Source organism: Rattus rattus, chromosome 1 (assembly GCF_011064425.1).
Source record: "Rattus rattus isolate New Zealand chromosome 1, Rrattus_CSIRO_v1, whole genome shotgun sequence".
Taxonomy (NCBI): Eukaryota; Metazoa; Chordata; class Mammalia; order Rodentia; family Muridae; genus Rattus; species Rattus rattus.
Genome location: NC_046154.1, coordinates 269,015,980 through 269,027,851, shown reverse-complemented (window position 1 = coordinate 269,027,851; position 11,872 = coordinate 269,015,980). Strand labels below are relative to the sequence as shown.

The window sequence follows — 11,872 nt, the reverse complement described above, 5'->3', positions numbered from 1 at the left end:
TGATTGATTTCAGCCCCGAGTTTGATTATTTCTCGCCCATCTATTCCTTTTAAGTGCTTTCTCCTTCCTTTTGCCTACAGCTTTCAGATGTGCTGTTAATGTGCTGGTATGGGATTTCTCTGCCGTCTTGTTTTCCCTGCTGTTTTGCATGTAGGCACTCAGTGTGTGAACTTGCCTCTTAGGACTTCTCTCGTCGTCTCCCACGAGGGTGGCTATGCCGTGCCTTTGTTTTCGTCTTATTAGACAAGATTCTTCTTCCCTACTTTCTGCCTTGACCCGTTTTTCAATCGGCAGAGGGTTGTTTCCACGAGCGTGTAAGCTTTCCGTTGTTTCTGTCGTTGTGGATATCTGACGGATGGCACGGAGTTATTTCAATGGATCTTGTATCTGTTGGAACTTGCCTTGTGCCCAAGTATGTAGTCAGTTTCAGAGAAAGTTCCATGAGGGGCTGGGGAGAAGGTCTTTGGGCAAAACGTTCTGTAAATATGTTAGTTTCTGATTTATGATGTCTCTTAGCTCCAGCACTGCGGTGTTTAGTTTGTCTATTGGCAAGAGTCAGGTGTTAAGGTCTCCTCCTGTCAGTGTTCGAGGGTCAGTCTGTGATTTAAGATGTAGTGGTGTTTCTTTCACAAACTTTGGTGCCCTTGAGTTTGGGGTATAGATAGATGTTAAGAATTAAAACGTCTTCTTGGTGGATTTTTCCTTTGGTGAGAGTATGAACCATCCTCCCTTATCTCTCCTTATTAGTTTTTGTTTGAAATCTATTCTTTTAGATATTAAAATGGCTACATCAGCTCACTTTTGGGTCCATTTGCTTGGCATATCTTTTTCTAAGCTTTCCCCCTGAGGTTATATCTGGTCTTGTCTTTGTTGGGTACACATTTTGTTCCTTGGTTTCTGTTCTTTTTCTGGTTCTTGAAAGATGGTGGTGACTCTGTGTTGCCTGGTGGGAAATTATTCTGTGGTCCTAACAGGTGTGGCTGCTGGGGGGTTCCAGGTACATCGTGTTTCTGGTATCTGACCACATAGGGGTGGCAATGGGTGGAGGGGTTGCAGGGTTCAAAGGAAAGAGGAAAGTAGGTATTCCATTAGGATTGACTTGGTCCCCTGTGATTGGGGGCAGACAGTAAGGAGAGGCCATAGCAGGGGTCTGCTACAGAGCTGGGGATGAGACTGGGGAATTGGACTTGGAGAAATAGGATAAGTGAAGATCTGTCATTAGCCTACTTGCTTCCCTGGTCAGAGTGGCCCGGGGGTTCCTAGAGATTGCCTGCTGAGGTTGGGGTCTGAGATAAAGCACTGTGTCAGGGAGGGAGGTTAGGAGAGAAAGAGCTGTGTGGCCCAAGGTCTGTGTTGTCCACTGGAGAGGGGCAGTGGGGGAAGGGAGGCTTCAGGGGGTTTTTCTGCAGAGCTGAAAATGACACTGGGGGATTGGAGTTGGAGAAGTTAGGCTACCTGCTTCCCTGACGAGAGTGGCCTGCAGAACTTTTAAAGATTAGTGTAATCCCCATTTTTCAATTCTTGGGAGTATTCCTTGTGTTGCTGGAAGTTTTACAGAACGTTCTACCTAAGCTCGCCTCTTTAAAATAGCTTCTTCTAAAAGCTTCAAAGCTTCGCGTCCCATGTTCAGGACTCACACCTATTGTGAACTGATTCTCGTGCATGGTGAGAGATATGGATCTAGTTTCATTATTTTTCCCGTGGATACTCAGCTTTCCCCCAGCACCGTTTGTTGAGAGTGACGTCTTTCCTCCGGTATTCGTTTGAATACTCATGAAAGGTTAGGTGTTTACAGTTTTCTGGATTTATCTATGCATCTCCTAATCTACTTTGTTTTCTCCCCGAGTCTGGTTTTCTGTTAGCTCGATGCTAGCCAGGTTATTATGGCTCAACATTCTTTCTCTTAAGAAATCCTGAGTGTGAAGCCAATGGTAGGTTGTTCTCAAGTGCAGGTGAGCAGTGTCTATACTGTATCTAGGCTTTGAACTCGGTGAATCCCTGCCAAGGGCTTCCGTGGTGCAGGACCTTTGTGCCTGAGAGGCAGTTGCTGTCACTAGATAGCTGCTCCTTCTCTTGATGTCATTTCCCACCTTGGAGTCTCCCTTGGACAACTTGGGATCTTCAGCCCCTGCCACTACATATTCCCTAACGGGGCTGCAGGAACTGCATGTTTTAACTCCACAGACCCACCTCCAGCCATTGAAAGGGCTTTCATCCTCTTTCAAATATGACAGACAGACAGCCACCTTTCTGGGTCTTCCTCCTGGTGGCTTATGTTGAACACCTCTGCTTCAGTCTGCAGGATCGATCCTCAGAGAGTTAAACATGTGTGGCTCTTGAAATTACAAACTAGGAGTTTTCATGACTGGGTCCTCTGCTTTGAGTTAACATTTATTTTGAATATCAATGCTAGAAAATGATTTCCTTTAGATCATTACTGTGCTGAGTGTGGTCCACTTTGAGTTATAGTATCAGATTACCCTGGGGATTTGTAATGAGACAGAAACTTGGGTCCTGTCCTGTATCTGCTGAATCAGCATCTATATTTAATGAATACTTCTTGTGGTCCTTGTGTGTATTTGGAGCTTGAAAAATAGCGATTCTGGATAATTTATACTTGGCACCTCAGTGAAGAGACAGTGACACATTTATGGGAAATTTAAAAAGTATCAAGAAATTATCTATCTATCTATCTATCTATCTATCTATCTATCTATCTATCTATCTATAATCCAAATTCTGAGATGGAAAGAAATAGAGGATGGGCACTGTTGGCATCCTCTGACATCTGTTCATGAGCACAAGTGCCCATCTACATGCCTATACAACATAGAAAGCAAAGGGAAAAGTCACCTGTATTTACAGGTCACATGATAGTGAACCTGGGTAAAATTTTCAAATCTCTGAACACACTGCTTTGACACTTATTAAAGTAGCAGAGTTTAAAACTAATGTAGAGGGGAAGCTAGGGAGAGTGTTCAGTAGGTAAAAAATGCATGTCACAAAACTCTGAAGATGTGTGTTCAATTTCTAGAATCCACAGTGAAAGTAAAGAACCAATTTCCAAAAGTTATCCTCTGAGCTCCACATGTACCCTACATATGTGTGTGCCCCCCACAGCCCACTAAATAAATAAAGTTGAAATACTTATAAATTAGCATATGGAAAGCAATACATTTCATATGTAAAAGAATAACCAATAAACTATAAGTATTTGTTTTTAAATTGACACAGACTACCTAAGCAGACATCTAACAAGAGTGGATCAAAGTGTATGGGTACAATGTCCCTCGAGTATGTAGAAACGGTAATGGAGATAGAAAGACAGACTGAATTTGAATCAGAAAATTCATTATCATAAAAACATGCACATCTGTTTTCTTCCTTGAACTTTAACAAATTGATTATATATTTCATTTTGAACGACTAAATATAAATAGCTTAGAAAACCTTAAAGAGAAAAAATAATGAGTATAAACTCAGTTTTAAGCCAGATGTTAAAGCACTTGGGTTTTGTTGTTGTTTTGTGCAAACTAATTTATTTTTCAGAGTCTAAAACCTTCTGTGAGCGGCCTCCCTGGTGTGCATGGAGCCAAATCTTGGCGTAGAGCATACATCGCTGGTTTTGCCACAGGGGCTGTAGCTCTTGCCATTATGATGCAAGGCAGCACTATTGAAAGTTACAAAGTGGCCACTGATGCTTTCAAAGTCCTTTTCAAATGCCAAATGGGAGAACCTGGCCTCAAACTTGTCAATCCTGGTAGAGGCTGTGGTTCTATCTCTGGCTTCTTGACCACCTCCCAGCACCACATGATCATGGGAGAGAGTGCAGCTGAGTTGGTGGGACATGGTGTTTGAAAAGTCTTCTGATATCCAAGACTCATGGCGTCAAAGAGCGTAGCTGTGCTGTCCTTGGATGTGTTGGTAAACATGGTCATGTATCTAGACAACTGGATGACACTGACCTTCGTGGAGCTCTTTAACATTAACCAAGACCTCTCCAGACTTGGCACTATGCTGCCTGAGCGCTACCCAATCTCATGGCCTGCAACGATGCGCATGCGCATTCCCAGGGGTCCCCAAACCGCATGGTGATCTTGGAATCATTGCTGGGTATCTTCATGTAGAGCTCACTGCTGTTCATCTGACTTGGGTCCCATAGATCAAAGAAGCTTGCAAAACATTGGTATCCCATCTGTGTGTCTGTGGAGAACATGATGGTGTCGCCCTGAAAGTCAGTGAAGCAGGCTCGGACAGAGGAGTTGGTCTTGAGTAGAAACAGATGCTTTCCCTGTTTCACAATCCCAGAGACAACAGCTGTTGTCCCGTGAGGACGTGTAATGTCCCAGTCAGCATCCGCACACTACACAGCTCCAGTATGATCCATGTAGGTGCCTTGCCTCTTGCCATTGGAAGAGTACTACACACTGACAATAGGGTCTGTGGTCAGGGTGAGGGGGGGTCTGCAGGATGGACCACTGACGGGCTCGCAGCAGTATGGGATTCATCCCGGGAGGTGATGCATAGCCAGATGTTAAAGCGGTTACGAAGTCTCTATAATTAGAAGACAATTGTATCGGCTGACAACCAATGGGATGAAATAGAAAACCCAGAAATAACCCTAAGTTATTTGCACATGGGTCTTTGGACTCCAAGGAAGGCTGCTTCCGAAATCTGTGGAGAAGCACAGGTTTTTCATAAACGATATTGGGAAAATGGACCTCCATGTGGAAAATGACGTCATCCTGTACGCTACACAGTCTGCTAGTCCAAATGCCAGGGGAAAACATGATGCATTTCCTCTTATAAAAGCTGGTGAGATTTCCCCAAACTTAGGGGAAACTTAATTATTTTAGCTATATTTAAAAAGTTCTGCGTGGAAAGTAAGCCAGTAAGGAAGTAGTCTAAAATCTAAGCAAGACACGAGTGCTGTCTGGGGAAATATCTGCAGCTCCTCATAGCAACAAAAGGTTAAAGTCTCTAACAGCTAATGAATTTCTATAAATTGAGAAGGCAAATAACATCGTATAAAAACCGGGCAGGAAGTCCGCACATAGTTCACAAGCAAAGAGATGCAAAAGGGCCTTCCAGATGCAATAAGGTGCGCTCCAATCAGCTCCCTGTGAGAGGGGCGGGAAATGGAGACTACGTTAAAATACCATCTCTGCCCTCTCAGCCTGGCAGAAGGCCAAGGGTTTAACAATGGGATTGGCAAGGCTGGAGAGAAATTGGCATTCTCATGGATTGTTGATGAGGTAAAAGCCCAGAGGAGGGGACATGTCCATTATCAGAGTTCCACAAGCATTTACATTTCGACCCATTAATTCCACGGCAAGACATCTTTCTTATAGAGTAACGGGTGGGAAGTGCAGAACGGCACATAAATGAGACGATTCAATTTGTGTGTGACAGCAGACTGGTAAACAGCCCATGCCTAATGCCAAGGGCTGGCTTAAATAAAACAAATGCTTACGTAGCCCTACAACGGAGGAAAGTTCGAGGGCAGAGAATGCCTACAACGCGCCATTCTTTGCCCGAGAACCTGGATACCTCTTTTATTTGTTTGTGTTTATAAGCAATGGGTGGCAAAAGCCCAGACTACTGAAAATGGCTATGTGGGGGTGGGGCGGGGAAGAGGGGAGGGTAACAGGACTCCAGGGGTGGAAATGGTGGTCTGCCCTTCTTTATATGCGCTTTGTTATATTTCTGTATATAGTGGAATTTTGGAAGCATGCGGTGAACACTTTCTCACCTAATATTAAAGTAAAATCGGGTAAGTGTGAAGAAAAAAAGAAACGAGATTTTTTTTTAATGTCTATGAGCATATTGTCACTTTCTTCAGACACACCAGAAGAGGGCGTCGAATCCCATTACAGATGGTTGTGAGCCACCATGTGGTTGCTGGGAATTGAACTCAGGACCTCTGGAAGAGCAGCCAGTGCTCTTAACCACTGAGCCATCTCTCTAGCCCCAGGGAGTTTTTTAAGAAGTGAAAATAAGAAGCAAAATTAACAACAACAACAAAGCCCTCCAATTTCCAATTTATGGAATTGTGCCTCAGTCATGCAAGTTCAGATATTCACAGTACAATATACACCATGGACAAAAAAGCTGCTGAAAATCACGTATTTAGTAGACATGTTGGTAATGTTTATGTGGGTATTGGTATTTCAGAGCCATGGTAATAAATGAATGGAGTAAGAAATTCCTTGCTGTCATTTAGCACCAAGAGTTTTTTTTTTTTTTTTTTTTTTTGTTTTTTTTTTTCAGGATAAAAAGATGCATATAGAAAATTAGTACAGTTCAATTAAAATCTTGTAGTCTGGAAATACGTGACCTCCCAAGAACAAAACAAGAGCCAACCCCGCAAAACTCCCGTTCTGACTCTGGGCACTCTCAGAACCCATATAAAAGCCAGGCATGGATGTTTACACACCTGTAATCCCAGCACGGGACACAGGAGACAGAGATGGACGAATCTATAGAAGCTTTTGGGACAGCTATCCTGGTGTACACAGTGGAGACACAAGAGACCCTGCTTGAAATAAGGTAGGAGTTGAAAACCAGTAACTGGGGTTATCCTTTATTCTCCCCATGATACAAAGACATACAAATATAACATGTATCTCTCATGCACATACATATCACACACACAAGATTTGGAAGATTTATTTATTTTTACTCTATGCGTATGTTTTTTCTCTGTGTGCATCTGCACTGCCTGTGTGTCTGGTGCCCATGGGTGAGGATCCTCTGGAACTGGAGTTACGGATGGTTGCCATCACCATGTGGGTGCTGCGAATGAATCCGGGGCCTCTGCAAGAGCAGCCAGTGCTTTTACCCATGGAGCTGTGGATCCGCAGACACCGGATTCTAAAAATAAATATTAAAAGCTCAGTCTCATAGGGAGACAAACATTAATTGGCAACCCTTGAAAACTGCTAGATAGCATTTCCGTGTTTTGAAAGCTAATGAAAAGAAGGACAAAGCCCATTTTCCGATTTCATGAGCAAACCTGCCACGGTGCGTTTGGTGGAAAGGTTGATCTGTGCAGAAGAATTTTTAGCTGAGGGTGCCGAGAATACTAGAGTTAGAAACAAACTGACCAACCAAACTGGAAGCCATAATGGAGTTGTAGATCTCTAGTCTGCAGGAGTCACTGGATGAAGGGTGGATGGAGGCCATACCTAGATGGCTCAGGCAGCCACACCCAGTAATCTTAACCAGAAGGGGTGGCAACCGGATGCTAATGCTTTCTGAAGTGACGAGATAGCAAGTGCCCAGAATCACTTCCCACAAGCATCCGGATGAAACCAGTCCTCACTGGGTGTGGTATCACTGGGAGGCAGAGGCAGGTAGAACTCCTTGAGTTACAAACCAGCCTTGTCTCACAAACCAAACCAAGCCCCAACACACACACACACACACACACACACACACACACACCACACCACAAAGAAATTTGACATCTATAGTTGCCAAACACACAGAATACACTGAAAGACACTACCAGAAGGCAATTGGCCAACTCAAATGAGGTGAATTTACCAACGACTTAGTTTCCTTAACAATCAAAGACATGGTAAGATACGTGGGTAATGGGAATTATCAATTAGTAGACTTAAGAGACCAATTAGTGAAGCACAATGTGTAGGGTTTGTTTGGATCCCTACTCTAGCAAACCAATTAAAGGCATTTATGATGCAAGCAGATTTTCATCACCAACGTATACAGAGGTGTAGTATAAAATACACCATTAAAGTTACCACGCTATTCACTCTTAGTTGTGTGGTCACATCAGTGGTGCCAAACACATTGTGCAGCCACCGTAACCAGCCAGCTCAGAACTCTTCTATCTTCCCTGCTGGCAAAATGTTATTGCGCACTGTGTAAAGATTATCCCTGTATTGTGTGATTCAAATGCTGATTTCTGTGCCTGCCCCCGTATCTGGTTGTAGTCCAGACATGGCATGGGAAGACTCGTTCTAAGAATCTCCTCTCGCAATGCCGCGTAAACATTGTTCCCTGATTATTCTCTGATTGGTCAATAGAGTGAGGGTCCAGGAGCCACCAGGAGAACACACGTGACGCAGAGAGAGCCAGATCAATACTAAAATGCAAGTATTTCAGGGAAGTAGCCAGATTAGCCTAGAGGATTGGAATAGATTAATATCTGCTCAGTTACTGTGTCTTAAAGCGTGTGAAAGAAATCTCTCTTGAGTCTGTCTCAATTATTCAGGAGCCAGTTGGGTTAGAAAAAAAAATACTGCCACTTTTAGATTAGCAGTAACACCTCCCAGATTGAAATTCCGTACCCTCTGAACTGTAAGTCGCCAGCCCCTGAGAACCACTGCTTTTCTTCCTGAGATCTTCCCACACGCCCACACTTCCTTCTTCCCTACGATTGGCTGACTTCTCATTTGCATAGCGCTGTCCCTGTGCACGCAGGCCATTCGGGCTTGCGCTCCTTCTTTATTACAGCTTGCCCGATAATCCTGTTGTATGATTACATTTGATTTGATTTAGTCATCAATTTATCTATAGGTACCTGACTTCTTCTTTCTCACTTCTGTAAATTCAGGTAAGCAGGCATCCGTCCAACTCTCGGCTTCCGGTTCATTTGGACATGAACAGGGAGGAGAGGGTGCTGGGTCACAGGGCAGCTCTGTGTTTGACTTTTGAAGGATTTGCCATCTTGTCTTCCAGTGTCAGTCCTGATCTAAGTTCTTTCCAGCCATGTGCAAATATTTCCATTTCTCCGTAATCCCATCAATTTTCCCCTTTCCGTTTTGATAACTTATCCTAACGGAAGCGGAATCTTATGTAGTTTTGATCAGTGATATTGATCACATAGTAATTTGCTTATTAGCCTTTTGCATATTTTCTTTGGGAAAATGTCTATTCGAGTCCTTTTCCCATTTCCAAACCAAGTTTGTTTTCATTGTTGAGTTTAGGGGTTCAGTATATGGTTATGGGCCTTGGGTCCTTATAAAATATGTAATTGACAACTCTGTTGATAATAGTCCTATCCAGAAAACTAAAAATTATCCTGGAGTCAAACTGGTCTGTTTTAGAAAATCTAAAATGCCAAAGTTAGGTTGTCATTCCAACATTTTACAGTGTAGCTATAACTGTTTGGTCTTTCTGTGCACACTCCAGTTCCCAAATAATGACTTGGAGGCTGTTATAATTCTTGGTGAACGCCTAGGCCATATGCTAGGCTTGTTCCCACTTGATTGTAACCCGGTTATCCCATTTATACTAATCTAATTTCCGCCTCGTGGCTGGTTACCGCTCCTCAGTTTCACACGTGTGACTTCCTTCACATCTAAGTGGCAAATCCTCTCACGCCTGACCCTTTCGCAGAGTTCCTCTCTCTCTGCCAGATATCCCACCTTCTATTCTACCCTCTCTTATAGGCCATAGGTTTTTTATTTTGACCAATCAGAAAGATCCTTAGACAGGTAGGAAATGACAGAGACGCATCTTCACGCAGTGCATATAAGCACTACCCCTACATATAGTTAAGTTTAATGTCTGATCTATTCTAATAGTTTTGGGTAATGGTGCTAGACAAGAATTCAACTTCAGACTCTCTTCCTGGGATCCCCAGTGGACACACCTGACCTAAGTCAGGGAAATGGGTGGAACTAGAAAAAAAAACATCCTGAGTTAAGTCACGCAGACCCAAAAAGATAGATATGGTACGTATTCTTTTATAGTGGAAGTTAGCTTTTAATCCTTGATGGGCATGCAACTATATGAATAACCATATATTAGCCCCATTAAAATACATATATGAAAGAAATCTAAATGGTGTCACAAAATAACAGGAGAGACAAGCCCCTACTGGTAATCTCTGCCACCAAGTAAAACCTCCAGAGCCAAGAACCGATGGCATTGTTGGCCAAAGGGGCCCCAGTGAAACCTCCAAACAATTTAGGCTTTTGACAAGGTTATTGGTTACTCACCACAAGCTGGCAAGGCCCTAGGACTGAAGCCAAATCTTACATATCTCATTGACCATGAAGAAGTTAAGCTGGTGCCTAACTAGAGCCTTCACTCCTGGTGACTAGCATTCATGGTGCTGGATGGTACTCAGTATGCTACCAGAGGGGAAAGGTAAGCCCCAACCCAGCTGTCTACAGCGGCGACTTGTCTCCGTGATATGCTGGTGTGATAGTGGCACAGACTTTGTGACAGTAACCAACCATTCTCTGACTGGATCCGAGGTTTGCTCCAGGAGATAAAATCCATGCCTGACACAGCTCAGGTGGCCAGGACTCTGAAGCTAATTAGGCTACAGACCTGGGGGAAAACCAAATACTATTGTTCTGCTAAAGGAAGACAGCAAGAGGATGAGTCCTAACAACATCCTGCAATACATAAGTTCAGCGTCTTACTCGGCCGTCATCAAGAGATGGGAACGGATACAGAGACAGACAACTGGACAGTGTGCAGGGAGTGAGAGACCTTGAAACTCTCGGTCCTAAATGGGATATCTTCATGAAACCCCTCCCCTCAGGGCTCAGGGGAACTACGCAGAAGAGGAGTTGGAAAGATTGTGAGAGCCAGAGAAGAAAGAGGATACCAAGGAAATTGTGTCTACCAGACGCAACAGGGCTGACACACACGAACTCACAGGCATGCACAGGGCCACACAGGTCCAAACAAGATGGGGTCCCAGTGCTGAGATGGGAAGCAGACTTGGCTCCCATCCCCAACCAAGAAGCTACTTCTAGTTAACAACTGCTCACAAAGAAAAAATTAGTTCCTCCAATGGGGTCTAGCTGAGTCTATGAACCCCACTTAAGGACAGGCCCAGCACTAGATATTTAACACAGAAGGAACTCAGAGGGATTTTTGGAGATCTTTTACCTCTTATTGTTTTTTGTCTTTGTTGTCCCTGCTGTTTGTTCTTTTTAAATACCTTACTACTGGTCTTTTGCTATACCATAGTTAATGATTTTGAGTTGTTATGCTCTCTCTCTCTCTCTCTCTCTCTCTCTCTCTCTCTCTCTCTTCTCTCTCTCTCTCCTCTCCTCCCCTCTCTCTCTCTCTCTTTCTGTGTGTGTCTCACATGTTACTTATATTCTTTCTCAGTTTTTTGTTTTTGTTTTTTGTTAGTTTTGTCTTTTTTATTTACCTTTTCTTGAGAGAGAGAGAGAGAGAGAGAGAGAGAGAGAGAACATGAGTTGGAGGGTAGGAGGTAGGAGTGATGGGGAGGAGATGAGGGAGGAGAGATTGCGATCAGAATATATTGCAGGGGAATAACTTTATTTTCCATTAAAAATAAAATTATATTAAAAAGAGAGCCCAACTTCAAAATTTTTCAATTGTGGGTATCTAGTTTTCTTAGCACCATTTAAAAGGACCACTTAAGAATTTCACGCATCCATACATTTTCCTATAGTCCACCCCATTCCCACCGTCCACTACTACTCCACCTTGCCATCTCCCAGGATTCCCTCTGAAGTTCATGTATTTTCTTAACCCACTGAATCTACTCAGTATAGCCCAAATAGAAGATCACCTACTGGCTCGCAGGAGCCTCTTAGAGCCTAGATCATTGAAGAAAGTCAGCTCCCTCTCCCAGCAGCCATTAGTCACCCATACCTCCACAGATAGTGGTACAACCTCAGGACCACTTCCTTCTCCATGTTTGGATTTTGTCTGGCTTGATTATGTGTAGGTCTCACCAGTGCCATCACAGCTGCTATAAATTCACACGAGCACCTGCCCTGCTGTGTCTAGAGTATCCTGTTTTGCTGTAGCCACTCACTGCCACTGGTTCTTACAACTGTTCCAATCTTCTGAGCCCTGGGAGGAGGGGGTATAGTGTTGGGGGGATCTATTTTACCCAACTGACCAA

At 43.6% G+C, this 11,872-nt stretch overlaps 1 pseudogene; it reads right to left on the bottom strand.

Moving 5' to 3' along the window:
- Nucleotides 1–3,524: 3,524 nt before the first annotated feature.
- LOC116890384 lies at nucleotides 3,525–11,660 on the bottom strand (annotated as a pseudogene).
- Nucleotides 11,661–11,872: the final 212 nt, after the last annotated feature.